At 43.3% G+C, this 13,169-nt stretch overlaps 1 protein-coding gene across 6 annotated transcripts in view; it reads right to left on the bottom strand.

Moving 5' to 3' along the window:
* Nucleotides 1-13,169, bottom strand: part of TLK2 (tousled like kinase 2) — a 162,313-nt gene that overhangs the window by 127,437 nt on the left and 21,707 nt on the right. The window lies entirely within an intron of this gene.

Genomic DNA, 13,169 nt, shown 5'->3' with positions numbered 1-13,169 from the left:
AAGGCTATCCTATGGCCGGGAGCAGTGGCTCACGCCTGTAATCCCAACACTTTAGGAGGCCGAGGCAGGCGGATCACCTGAAGTCAGGAGTTCAAGACCAGCTTGGCCAATATGGTGAAACCCCGTCTTTACTAAAAATACAAAAATTAGCCAGGCATGGTGGTGGGCACCTGTAATCTCAGCTAGTTGGAAGGCTGAGGCAGGAGAATCGCTTGAACCTGGGAGGTGGAGGCTGCAGTGAGCCGAGGTTGCACCATTGCATTCCAGCCTGGGTGGCAGAGCAAGATTCCATCTCAAAAAAAAAAAAAAAAAAGAGGCTATCCTGTGTAACTCGCCAAGTTACAAAGTAGCTTAGTTCTTACTTACCGGGCCAATAATACTATTTGTAATAGTTGCAATTAGACTATCATTACTAGCTCATCTGCATCCGTTAACAGAATTTTTAAGACTTCCAAAGCTTTTGTAGAATGTGAATTAGAAGAACCACTATTTTCTAGCTGTCCCTTATCAATAAGGCCTGAGAGGAGGTCAACAAGAGTACAGTTTAATATGATCCAACAATTCGACTTCTGGATCTGCAGCCACAAGAATTTAAAGCAGGGACTGTGAGACTACAGCTATTTTCATAGCAGCAGCATTTGTTTTTTATAGCACTATTCACAATAGCCAAATGGTCAAAGTAACCCAAGGGTCCATCAACAGATGAATAAATAAGATGTGGTATATGCATACAATGAAATATTACTCAGCCTTAAAAAGGAAATGAAATTCTGACATATACTACAACACAGATTAACCTTGAAGACACTATGCTAAGTGAAACAATCCAGTCAAAAGGACAAATACTGTTATGATTTCATTCACGTTAGTACCTAGAGTAGTCAAATTCACAGAGATGGAAAAACGGAATGATAGTTGCCAGGGGCTTGAGAGAGAGGTGGAGAATGGGGAGTTATTGGTAGGTTTTTTTGCTGTTGTTGCTTCGTTTTTTGAGACGGAGTCTCGCTCTGTCACCCAGACTGGAGTGCAGTGGCATGATCTCGGCTCATTGCAACCTCCGCCTCCCAGGTTCAAGTGATTGTCTTGCATCAGCCTCCTAAGTAGCTGGGATTACAGGTACGCAACAACATGCCCGGCTAATTTTTTTGTATTTTTAGTAGAGATGGGGGTTCCACTATGTTGGCCAGGCTGGTCTCGAACTCCTGATTTCGTGATCTGCCCACCTCGGCCTCCCAAAATAGTGAAATTACAGGCTTGAACCACCGTGCCTGGCCTGGGAGTTATTATTTAATGGGCATGGAGTTTCAATTTGGGAAGGCGAAAAAGTTCTGGGCCGGGCGCAGTAACTCACGCCTGTAATCCCAGCATTTTGGAAGGCCAAGGCAGGCGGATCACCTGAGAGGTCAGAAGTTCAAGACCAGCCTGGCCAACATGGTGAAACTCTGTCTCTACAAAAATACAAAAAAATAACCCAGGTATGGTGGGTGCCTGTAATCCCAGCTACTTGTGAGGCTGAGGTGGAAGAATCACTTGAACCCGGGAGGCCAAGGTTGCAGTGAGCCGAGATTGTGCCATTGCACTCCAGCCTGGGTGACAGAGCGAGACTATCTCAAAAAAAAAAAAAAAAAAGAAAAACATAAAAAGTTCTGAAGATGGATGGTGGTGATAGCTGTACAACTACATGAATGCACTTAATGCCACCGTACACATAAACATGAATAAAAGGGTAAATGTTATATTTTACCACAATTTTTAAAAAAAGAAGTTCAAAGTCAGGCGTGATGGGTCATGCCTGTAATCCCAGCACTTTGGGAGGCCGAGGTGGGTGGATTACTTTAGGTCAGGAGTTGGAGATCAGCCTGGTCAACATGGTGAAACCCCATCTCTACTAAAAGTACAAAAATTAGCCGGACGTGGTGGCAGATGCCTGTAATCCCAGCTACTTGGGAAACTGAGGCAAGGGAATCGTTTGAACCTGGGAGGCGGAGATTGCAGTAAGCCAAGATCGCACTACTGCACTCCAGCCTGGGCAACAGAGTGAGACTGAGTCTCAAAAAAAAAGCTGTTTAATAATAAATCTCTATCTCCCTCATCTAGTTAGGACTAGAAAACAGACATCATCCTTATTTTGAGACTATTTTTAGAAAAATGTTTCACCTTTATTTTCCTCGCTGCTGTCTTCAGAGAATACTTAATGGGCAAAACAAGGTACTTTTCTTGCTCCTATGGTATTTTTCTAACATCATTACTTTATTCTATGCAACCCATGTTCCCAAAAGGCTATATATATACAAAATGAAGGAAAGAATTTTGGCAGATTTTATCCTATAGAACCTTTGTTCCTGAAGGTTTATATTTTAACACCACCACTCATTCTTTCATACTACTAATATTTAACTGGAATTTTTGGAATTTATTATCCCCTATCTCAAATCTGGCTTCCTCTTTTTGTGTAGTTCATCAAACATAAAATTCTTAAATTGGAAGTACCCAGAGAATTGAAATGACTCCTAAGTTAACTAGAGCTAGCTAACTTCTTAGCAGATTCTAGTATCAAAGCTATATTATTCCTATTCCAATCCTTTGCAATATATGCAGTATTTTAGAAAAAGGATATGTTAAGAGTAAGATATGCGGGCCAGGCGCGGTGGCTCACATCTGTAATCCCAGCGCTTTGGGAGGCCAAGACGGGTGGATCATGAGATCAGGAGATCGAGACCATCCTGGCCAACATGGTGAAAACCCATCTCTACTAAAAATACAAAAATTAGCAGGGCATGGTGGCATGCTCCTATAGTCCCAGCTACTAGGGAGGCTGAGGCAGAAGAACTGCTTTAACCTGGGAGGTGGAGCTTGCAGTGAGCCGAGATCACGCCACTGCACTCTAGCCTGGGGACAGAGCGAGACTCCGTCTCAAAAATGAATAAATAAATAAATAAATAAATAAATAAAATACTTAGCTAACCATGGCCAACATACTAGAAAGTAGATTCCAAACTAATCTCATCACATCTAGTAATAGCCAGGATCAAGTGAGGAACCTAACAATTTAAGACCCAGACAAGGTAGAGAGGAAGAATAGAACTAAGCCAAATTATCCCTAGACCCAGGTTTGAAATAAGAAACCACTGATAATATACCTTGTTTTCCCTCTCATGGCCTTTCTTAAAAATAAAATTTTAAGAAATCTTTCCATTTAATCTGAATTTAACTAAAAGTAGACAGAGAACAAGAAATAAAATAAATGACTTTAAAGGCCAAGAGTGACGACAACGCCAATGCTAACCACCTATAGGCAGGAAGGAAGAAGGAAGCAGATGAGAAGTGAAAGTCACAAGGAGGTAAACTTCACAGTGACACAAGAGTTCACACACACTAAGTGTTAGTTTTATATTATTGACTGCAAAGCAATGAAATAATTACTTCCATAAGAAGCCAAGAATCCAGAGACACAAGACCAGAACTCAAAAAAATCACTTCTGCTGGGTGCAGTGGCACATGCCTGTAGTCTCAGCTACTTAGGAGGCTGGGGTGGGAAAATCACTTGAGCCCAGGAGTTCGAGGCCAGCCTAGGGATGAAGTCCTGTCTCTAAAAGTTAAAATTTAAAAATAAAAAATGATTCCAATCTGAAGTCATTTGTAGATTAAATTCTAAAGAAAAATTTTGAAATTAGTGCAGGCATGGTGGCTCACGCCTATAATCCCAGCATTTTGAGAGGCCAAGGCGGGTGAATCACCTGAGGTCAGGAGTTTGAGACCGGCCTGGTCAACATGGTGAAATCCCGTCTCTACTGAAAATACAAAAATTAGCTGGGTGCAGGGGCGCATGCCTGTAGGCCCAGCTACTTGGGAAGCTGAGGCAGGAGAATCACTTGAACTCGGGAGGCGGAGGTTGCAGTGAGCCGAGATCATGCCATTGCACTCCAGCCTGGCAACAGAACAAGACTCCACCTCAAAAAAAAAAAAAAAAGAAAAAGAAAGAAAAAGAAAAATCAATGAAATTAAGCTATAATTTGAGAGGCCTGGGAGTATAGGGAGAGAAGAAAGTCAAAGCCCAGGCCCTGCCCAATGAGGGGAGTGTGGGAAAGCCACCCCATACATTAGAAGACCCATGGGCTACACCCTCAGGATAAGAGCGACTCAGCTCTTATAAAATTTCAATGTATAGGTTTATGTAGACTAGGCAAATTTAAAGAGAAAATTAATCAAGTGGAAGATAGGTCACAAGAAACTACCAAGCATTTAGATAAGAAAACAAAAAGACAAGTAATACAAGAGACAGGGTAAGAGGCAGAGAAAACACAGTGAGGTCTAGTGTATGTTTAGCATGCCAGAGAAGACAGAATGAGACAGAAGCAATATATGTCAAGATAATGGCTGAGAATATTCTATAACAGGCCAGGTGTGATGGCCCACGCCTGTAATCCCAACACCTTGGGAGGCCAAAGCAGGTGGATCACTTGAGGTCAGGAGTTCGAGAACAGCCTGGCCAACATGGTGAAACCCATCTCTTCTAAAAATACAAAAATTACTTTTTTGTGTGTGTGGCAGGCGCCTGTAATTCCAGCTACTCGGGAGGCTGATACAGGGAGAATTGCTTGAACTTGGAAGGCAGAGGTTGCAGTGAGAGGAGACTGCGCCACTACACTCCAGCCTGGGTGACAGAGTGAGTCGACTGCATCTCAAAAAACTAAAACTAAAAATAAATAAAGAGCCTAATGGAAGCCAGTGGACAACTGTGAACAATGGACTTTAGTTAATAACGTATCATCAATTGTAACAAAGACACTAATAATGCAAAACGTTAATAATGAGAAAGTAGGGTGAGGAAGTATATGGGAACTCTGTATTAGCTGCTCAATTTTCTGTAAATCTAAAAGTGCTCTAGAAAATATACAGACTGAGCATGGTGGCTCACACCTGTAATCCCAGCACTTTGAGAGGCCAAGGCTGGCACATCACCTGAGGTCAGGAGTTCGAGATCAGCTTGGCCAAAATGGTAAAACCCTGTCTCTACTAAAAATACAAAAAACAAAAAATTAGCCGGCTGTGGTAGCACATGCCTTTAGTCCCAGATACTCAGGAGGTTGAGGCAGGAGAACCACTCAAGCCAAGAAGGCAGAGGTTTCAGTGAGCCGAGATCGCACCACTGCACTCAAGCCTGAGTGACACAGTGAGACCATGTCTCAAAAAAAAACAAAAAAATTTATATATATATGTATACACACACACACACACACATACATACATACAATTAAATATAGAATGGCAATAGCATGTGAATTGTGAGGGGAATAAATGGAGTTAAATCTTCAAGGTCACCAGTCTGGGCAAAATGGCGAAACCAAGTTTCTACAAAAATACAGAAATTTGCTAGATGCCGATGGGAGGCATTTTTTTTTTTAATTTTTAAAAAGAAAAAATACAAAAATTATTCAAGTGTGGTGGTGTGTGCCTGTAGTCCCAGCTACTCAGGAGGCTGAGGCAGTAGGAGCACCTGAGCCCAGGAGGTCAAGGCTGCAGTGAGCCATGATCATGCCACTTTACTCCAGCCTGGGTGACAGAGTGACACCCCATCTCAAAAAAAAAAAAAAAAAAAAAAATCTTCAAGGCCCTTGTACTGACCAAGAGGAACACAAAGGTATTAACATTAATCTTTGATAAGTTAAAAATATGTGTTGTAATTTCTGTAGTAACCAAAAAAAGTAACCAAAACAGTAACCAAAAAGTAACCAAAAGTTAACAAAACAGAAAGGGTACAAGACTTCCAAACTAGAAGAGGCAATAGGGAGCCTTACTATTAAGAGTTACGAATAAAAACAGTCTGGATTAAGGCAGCAGCAATTGGGGCAGAAAGACACTTCAGAAATTTCAGAGAAAGGGGCATGAGTTGGTACTTGACTACATGTGAAATAAGGAGGGAATCAAATAAATACTAAAGTAAATTAATCCACAGTTCCTTAAAATGCATCAGTATAAGTATAGGCCATTTCTCAGCATTCATGCTTATTGAGCATCGTCAGGCATGTAATTAAATTAAATGTAAGACATATAAACATTTTTTAAAAACGAAAGTGGCTTTGGTGTGTGAAATAGTTGACACTAGATATTCATAACTGAAAGCTTCTAATTGCTGCAATGAACTACATGAAAATAAAGGTATCAGTTGGTTAAATACCTTTTCAGAAGTCAAATCTGATTATATAACCTGATGTATCAGACTTAAAAATGTATAAAAGGGCATGGTGCTGTAATTCCAGTACTTTGGGAGGCCAAGGCAGGTAGATCACCTGAGGTCAGGAGTTCCAGACCAGTCTGGCCAACATAGTAAAACCCCATCTCTGCTAAAAATACAAAAATTATCTGGGCATGATGGCATGCACCTGTAAACCCAGCTACTTGGGAGGCTGAGGCAGGAGAACTGCTTGAACCCAGGAAGCAGAGGCTGCTGTGAGCTCAGATCACGCCACTGCACTCCAGCCTGGGCAACAAAAGTGAAACTCCGTCTCCAAAAAAAAAAAAAAAAAAGTGAGAACTTAACTTGCCGCTGGGCATGGTGGCTCACGCCTGTAATCCCAGCACTTTGGGAGGCCAAGGCGGGTGGATCACTTGAGGTCGGGAGTTCAAGAACAGCCTGACCAACATGAAGAAACTCCGTCTCTACTGAAAATACAAAATTAGCCGGGTGTGTTGGCGCACGCCTGTAATCCCAGCTACTTGGGAGGCTGAGGCAGGAAAATCACTTGAACCTGGGAGGCAGAGGTTGCGGTGACCCGAGATCGTGCCATTGCATTCCAGCCTGGGCAACAAGAGTGTTCCAGTCTGGGCAACAAGAGTGAAACTCCGTCTCAAGAAAAAAAAAAAAAAGACACTTGCTAAGGATTTAAATAAAGAACTCCTGCAGATTAAACTAACAAATTTTTATAGACATCTCCTTGTTGACTTGCTTTTTTTTTTTTTTTTTGAACAGAGTCTCACTCTGTTGCCCAGGCTGGAGTGCACAGTGGCGCAATCTCAGCTCACTGCAACCTCCACCTCCCGGGTTTAAGCAATTCTCCTGCCTCAGCCTCCTGAGCAGCTGGGACTACAGGAGCCTGCTGACTTATCTAGTCTTTCTAGGGCAGTTAACTTAGTTCTCTTGGAAACAATTCTTCTATTTTGCAATCATATTTCTCTTTTTTTTTTTTTTTTTTGAGACAGAGTCTCGCTCTGTCACCCAGGCTGGAGTGCAGTGGCATGATCTCGGCTCACTGCAACCTCCAACTCCCTGGTTCAAGTGATTCTCCTGCCCTAGCCTCCTGAGTAGCTGGGATTACAGGCACGTGCCACCACGCCCGGCTTATTTTTGTATTTTTAGTAGAGACAGGTTTCATTATATTGGCCAGGATGGTCTCGATCTCCTGACCTCGTGATCCGCCCACCTCGGCCTCCCAAAGTGCTGGGACTACAGGCGTAAGCCACCACACCCGGCCTGCAGTATTTCACTGGTTTATGCGATTGTGTATTAAATTGAATAATTACAACACAAGTGTAAGTTATTGTAAAATGATCCTTGACATGGTTATAATTCAACTGGTAGGAGCAATGTGATAAGCATCAGTCAGTATGGCTTATAGAGAATGGAGAATGCCTATTAATCCAGTGAATTGATTATGTACAGATTTGTTAACCACTATCCCTGTTATAAAAGATCTAAATTAACTTCTTATTGCTTTTGTTGTACTGTTGGAACAGTACCTGGCACACACTATTATAAGTATTTGCTACTATATTAGCATTGATACTCAAACTAGGTACAAATAACAATGCATGAAAGGGTGAAATTCTGCCTACTTTACATGGTCTCCAGAACCGCTGAGACTACCTGTACTTGAACTGTCAAAAGGGAGCAGGGTGTGGAATATAAACGGCAACAGGTTGATTGAAAACATGAATTCAAGATATAGTCAGTTTCACATTACTAGAAGTAGATTATCCAGTGCCTCCAGGAAGAGATCTTAAAAAAGAGGTAGGAGAGGCCAGGCGTGGTGGCTCACGCCTGTCATCCCAGCACTTTGGGAGGCCGAGGTGGGCATATCACAAGGTCAAGAGACAGAGACCATCCTGGCCAACTAACATGGCAAAACCCCGTCTCCACTAAAAATATAAAAATTAGCTGAGCGTAGTGGCCCATGCCTGTAGTCCCAGCTACTCGGGAGGTTGAGGCAAGAGAATCGCTTGAACCTGGGAGGCGGAGGCTGCAGTGAGCCAAGATCATGCCACTGCACTCCAGCCCAGCGAGACTCCGTCTCAAAAAAAAAAAAAAAAAAAAGAGGTAGGACAGCTCACATGTCAGGTCAACAAGACATAAAGAACTAGGAGCTGGGCGCGGTGGCTCACACCTGTAATCCCAGCACTTTGGGAGGCCAAGGTGGGCAGATCACGAGGTCAGGAGATCAAGACCATGCTGGCTAATACAGTGAAACCCCGTTTCTACTAAAAATACAAAAAATTAGCCAGACGTGATGGTGGGCACCTGTAGTCCCAGTTACTCGGGAGGCTGAGCTTGCAGTGAGCAGAGATCGTGCCACTGCACTCCAGCCTGGGCAACAGAGCAAGACTCTATCTCAAAAAAAAAAAAAAAAAAAGAACTAGGTTCACAACCCAATTTAACCTTATCACCTCAAAACTGCTAAGACGATGGTTCCAGGTCCTCCTAAAAAGGGGCAGCTAGACTAGGGAGCCACTATAGACTTTTCGGTGCACATTACACTACTTTCCCCTCATCAATTCATGAATGACAGAAAATGTCAATCTTTTAAACAAAAACCAAATAGTGCATCCCAAAATTCAAAACAAATGACCTTGGTTTAACATTATTATGAAGTAAATATGCTGAGAAACTGAGTACATATAAACACACTATGCAAGAAAATTAAAAATTTGCACTATGCAAGAAAATTAGAAATAAAAAATTAAAAACCCAAATATAGGTAATGAGCTACTTAAATATAAGTAATAGATGTGGAGATTTGGTCATTTTGTTTTAGTCTAAGTAATGCAGTGTGTATCTAATTTGCAGGTGGAAAAAAAACTTGAAAGTTATACAACAGAAGATTTACAATAACCAGAAAGTTCAAAGACTGTAGCTACTTGTAACACTCTTGTCCACTAGGAAAGAATCCACAGTGGCACTGACTTTCTTCCTTCTATGGACATCAAAAAGTACTGAAAATGTTATGAATAGTTAGGAGAAACTCAAGAGACAGCCCAAGAGGCTGAACCAGTCCCACTAGATGGCACCATCACAGGGAAGTCACTCTACTCTCTCATTTGGAGATGCAGGGGCTGAAATCTTTTTTGATCTTCAAAAAACAAAGCTGTCATCAACACAGTGATACTCTTTTTTTTTTTTCTTTTTGAGACGGAGTGGAGTCTTGCTCTGTCGCCCAGGCTGGAGTGCAGTGGTGCGATCTCGGCTTACTGCAAGCCCCGCCTCCTGGGTTCACGCCATTCTCCTGCCTCAGCCTCCTGGGTAGCTGGGACTACAGGCACCCGCCACCACGCCCGGCTAATTTTTTGTATTTTTTTGTAGAGATGGGGTTTCACCGTGTTAGCCAGGATGGTCTGGATCTCCTCACCTCGTGATCTGCCTGCCTCGGCCTCCCAAAGTGCTGGGATTACAGGCGTGAGCCACTGTGCTCGGCCCTAACACGGTGTGATATTTTCACTGAGAAATAAGGATCCGAAATGAGAATTTAAAGCCAGGGAGAGGAGTTTTTCCAAAAACACCCTTTTCTCCCAGTATCATCATCCCCTCCACATCCTCATTTCAAATCAACAGTCTGAGAGGTTGTCTTTACAATGTCTTAAAGAAGTAATACAAAGGCTGGGCACGGTGGCTCATGCCTGTAATCCCAGCACTTTGGGAGGCCGAGGCAGTGAATCACCTGAGGTCAGGAGTTCCAGACCAGCCTGGCCAACATGGTGAAACTCCGTCTCTACTAAAAATACAAAAAATCAGCCGGGCATGGTGGCACGTGCCTGTAATCCCAGCTACTTGGGAGGCTGAGGCATGAGAATTGCTTGAACCCAGGAAGCGGAGGTTGCAGTGAGCTGAGATTGCACCATTGCACTCCAGCCTGGGCAACAAGAGTGAAACTCTGTCTCAAAAAAAAACCAAAAAACAAAAAAAAGGCCGGGCGTGGTGGCTCAAGCCTGTAATCCCAGCACTTTGGGAGGCCAAGATGGGTGGATCACGAGGTCAGGAAATCGAGACCATCCTGCCTAACATGGTGAAACCCCGTCTCTACTAAAAAATACAAAAAACTAGCCGGGCGCGGTGGCAGGCGCCTGTAGTCCCAGCTACTCAGGAGGCTGAGGCAGGAGAATGGCGTAAACCAGGGAGGCGGAGCTTGCAGTGAGCTGAGATCCGGCCACTGCACTCCAGCCTGGGCGACTGAGCGAGACTCTGTCTCACAAAAAAAAAAAAAAAGTCATACAAAATGGTGATTTTATTTTCCCAGCTCTGCAAACTACGGAATTAATTTTTTTCTTCAAGTTTCTTTGTTATGGAAAAAAAAAATACTCTCCTGCTAGTCCTCAAGTAACAAATTCATTGTAATCAACAATACTAACCATGACTGGAAATACCAAAATAACATACAACTACTGAAGCCGGGCATGGTGGCTCACGCCTGTAATCCCAGCACTTTGGGAGGCCGAGAAAGGCAGATCATAAGGTTGGGAGTTCGAGACCAGCCTGGACAATACGGTGGAACCCCCATCTACTAAAAATACAAAAATTAGCTGGGCGTGGTGGCGGGTGCCTGCAGTCCCAGCTACTCAGGAGGCTGAGGCAGGAGAATCGCTTGAACCCGGGAGGCAGAGATTGCAGGAGGCCAAGATTGTGCCACTGCACTCCAGCCTAGGCGACAGAGCGAGACTGTCTCAAACAAACAAACAAACAAACAACTAATGGAATAAAAACAACTGGAAATAAAGCTGGGTGCAGTGAGTGGCTCATGCCTGTAATCCCAACACTTTGGGAGGCCAAGGCAGGTGAATCATTTGAGGTCAGGAGTTCAAGACCAGCCTGGCCAACATGGTAAAATCCCATCTCTACTAAAAATACAAAAGTTAACAGTGTGCTAGTGCCGCAGGCCTGTAATCCCAGCTATCTGGGAGGCTGAGGCAGGAGAATCACTTAAGACTGGGAGGTGGAGGTTGAGGTGAGCTGAGATCCTGCCACTGCACACCAGCCTGGGCTAGAGAGTGAGACCCTCTCAAAAACAAACAAAAAAACTGGAAATAGGTAAATTTCTTTTTCTGTACAGAGAACTTCTTTCTATGTTGAAGGCAGAATTTTCTATTAAACAGATAGGCTACTGTATTAAAGTTTTCTGATACCTTAGTTACATGATTTTAAGCTGGGGCTAGACAGCAACATGTTGAATGTCACTCATTCTTATCACTTATGCCCTACTCCATCAAAAGTATACTTGGATACAGCCATCAAGAACCTAAAAACAGAACAACAACCCTAATGACAAAGATCAGTGAGCTTAAACTATGTACAATTTGAATACAAACTTACTGACTTACAGGATGGGGGAGGGGGGTTGTCGGGGGACCATTTAAACAGACAGATCTGGATATTAGCCTTATGCTCAATCTTCAAGTGAAAAGACAAATCAGAGGTCATTTAGAGATCAATTTAGTATCAAATACATTGCTCACTTCTATTTGAAGCTACTTCACCTAGATCAGAGAGTTTACATTTGTACATGCAACTTCAATATACAATGTCCAGGAGTACAGCCACTCTAAAGTGCCACAAAAGTAAAACTGTCTAAGTGGCCAAAGAAATTAAGAATATGTAACAAATCCTGTGTTCCCACAGCACCTTGTTACAGCTGTAATACAGATCTCATCACGGTATCATCTCGCTCTCCCCAAACTGCAGATGTGGAGGTACTGTGCTCAAGCATCAGCCCTAACATCTTGCACAATGCCTAGCATACAGCAAGTGCTCAATATTTGTTGAATAAACAAAAACTATCAAGCTGGCTGGGTGCGGTGGCTCATGCCTGTAATCCTAGCACTTTGGAAGGCCAAGGCGGGCAGATCACTTGAGGTCAGGAGTTCGAGACCCAGCCTGGCCAACACGGAGAAACCCCGTCTCTACTAAAAATAAAAAAAAATTAGCCAGGTGTGGTGGTGCATGCCTGTAATCCCAGCTACTCAGGATGCTGAGGCAGGGGAATCACTTGAACCCGGGAGGCAGAGGTTGCAGTGAGCCGAGATCGTGCCACTGCACTCTAGCCTGGGCAACAGAGCAAGGCTCTGTCTCAAAAAAAAACAAAAAACAAAAAACAAAAACGAAACCCTATCAAGCTATCCCAGCTCACCAAAATGTGAGACCCATCAAAGAAGCCCATTTTTCCAACTAAACCTCAACACGCCTTCTCCTTGGAGAAGCTATTAACTGAGCACGAGATCAACACCCAGGTTACCATGAGACAGGATTTCTTGAAAAGCACAGAAAGAAATGTTGTATCACATTGGTTAAAGATCAAAAGCTCAGTCAGGCACAGTGGCTCCCGCCTGTGATCCCAGTACTTTGGGAGGCCGAGGTGGGTGGATCACCTGAGGGGAGGAGTTCAAGACCGGCCTGGCCAAGATGGTGAAACCCAGTCTCTACTAAAAATACAAAAATCAGCTGGGCATAGTGGCGGGCGCCTGTAATCCCAGCTAATCAGGAGGCTGGGGCAGGAGAATCCCTTGAACCCAGGAGGCGGAGGCTGCAGTGAGCTGAGATCACGTCATTCCACTCCAGCCTGGGCGACAAGAGCAAAATTATGTCTCAAAAAAAAAAAAACTCAATAGCTCACACATTCACATACCTCAAGCTCAAGGAATGGGATTTTGGACCAATGAAGCTTTTAAATAAAATATTGTAAATATACTTTGCATACTGTATTAAAATCAAACATTTTACACATTGTAAAATCATCCTATGAGAGCAGAGGGGTGGACCAGTGGGTACAAAAGCACGCATAGGAAACTGTAACATTGCTTAACTTCATAGGTGCCCATTAATGGGGGCCTAATCTAATATTATGCTCCTGCAACAAAAATAAAAACTAAGAAGGAAGAATGAGAAGAGCAACAAACCAGCCTGAGGGTGC

The sequence above is a fragment of the Theropithecus gelada genome, chromosome 16 (assembly GCF_003255815.1).
Source record: "Theropithecus gelada isolate Dixy chromosome 16, Tgel_1.0, whole genome shotgun sequence".
Lineage (NCBI taxonomy): Eukaryota > Metazoa > Chordata > Mammalia > Primates > Cercopithecidae > Theropithecus > Theropithecus gelada.
The sequence above is the reverse complement of the archived record's forward strand: the minus strand, read 5'-3'. Positions and strand labels throughout refer to the sequence as shown.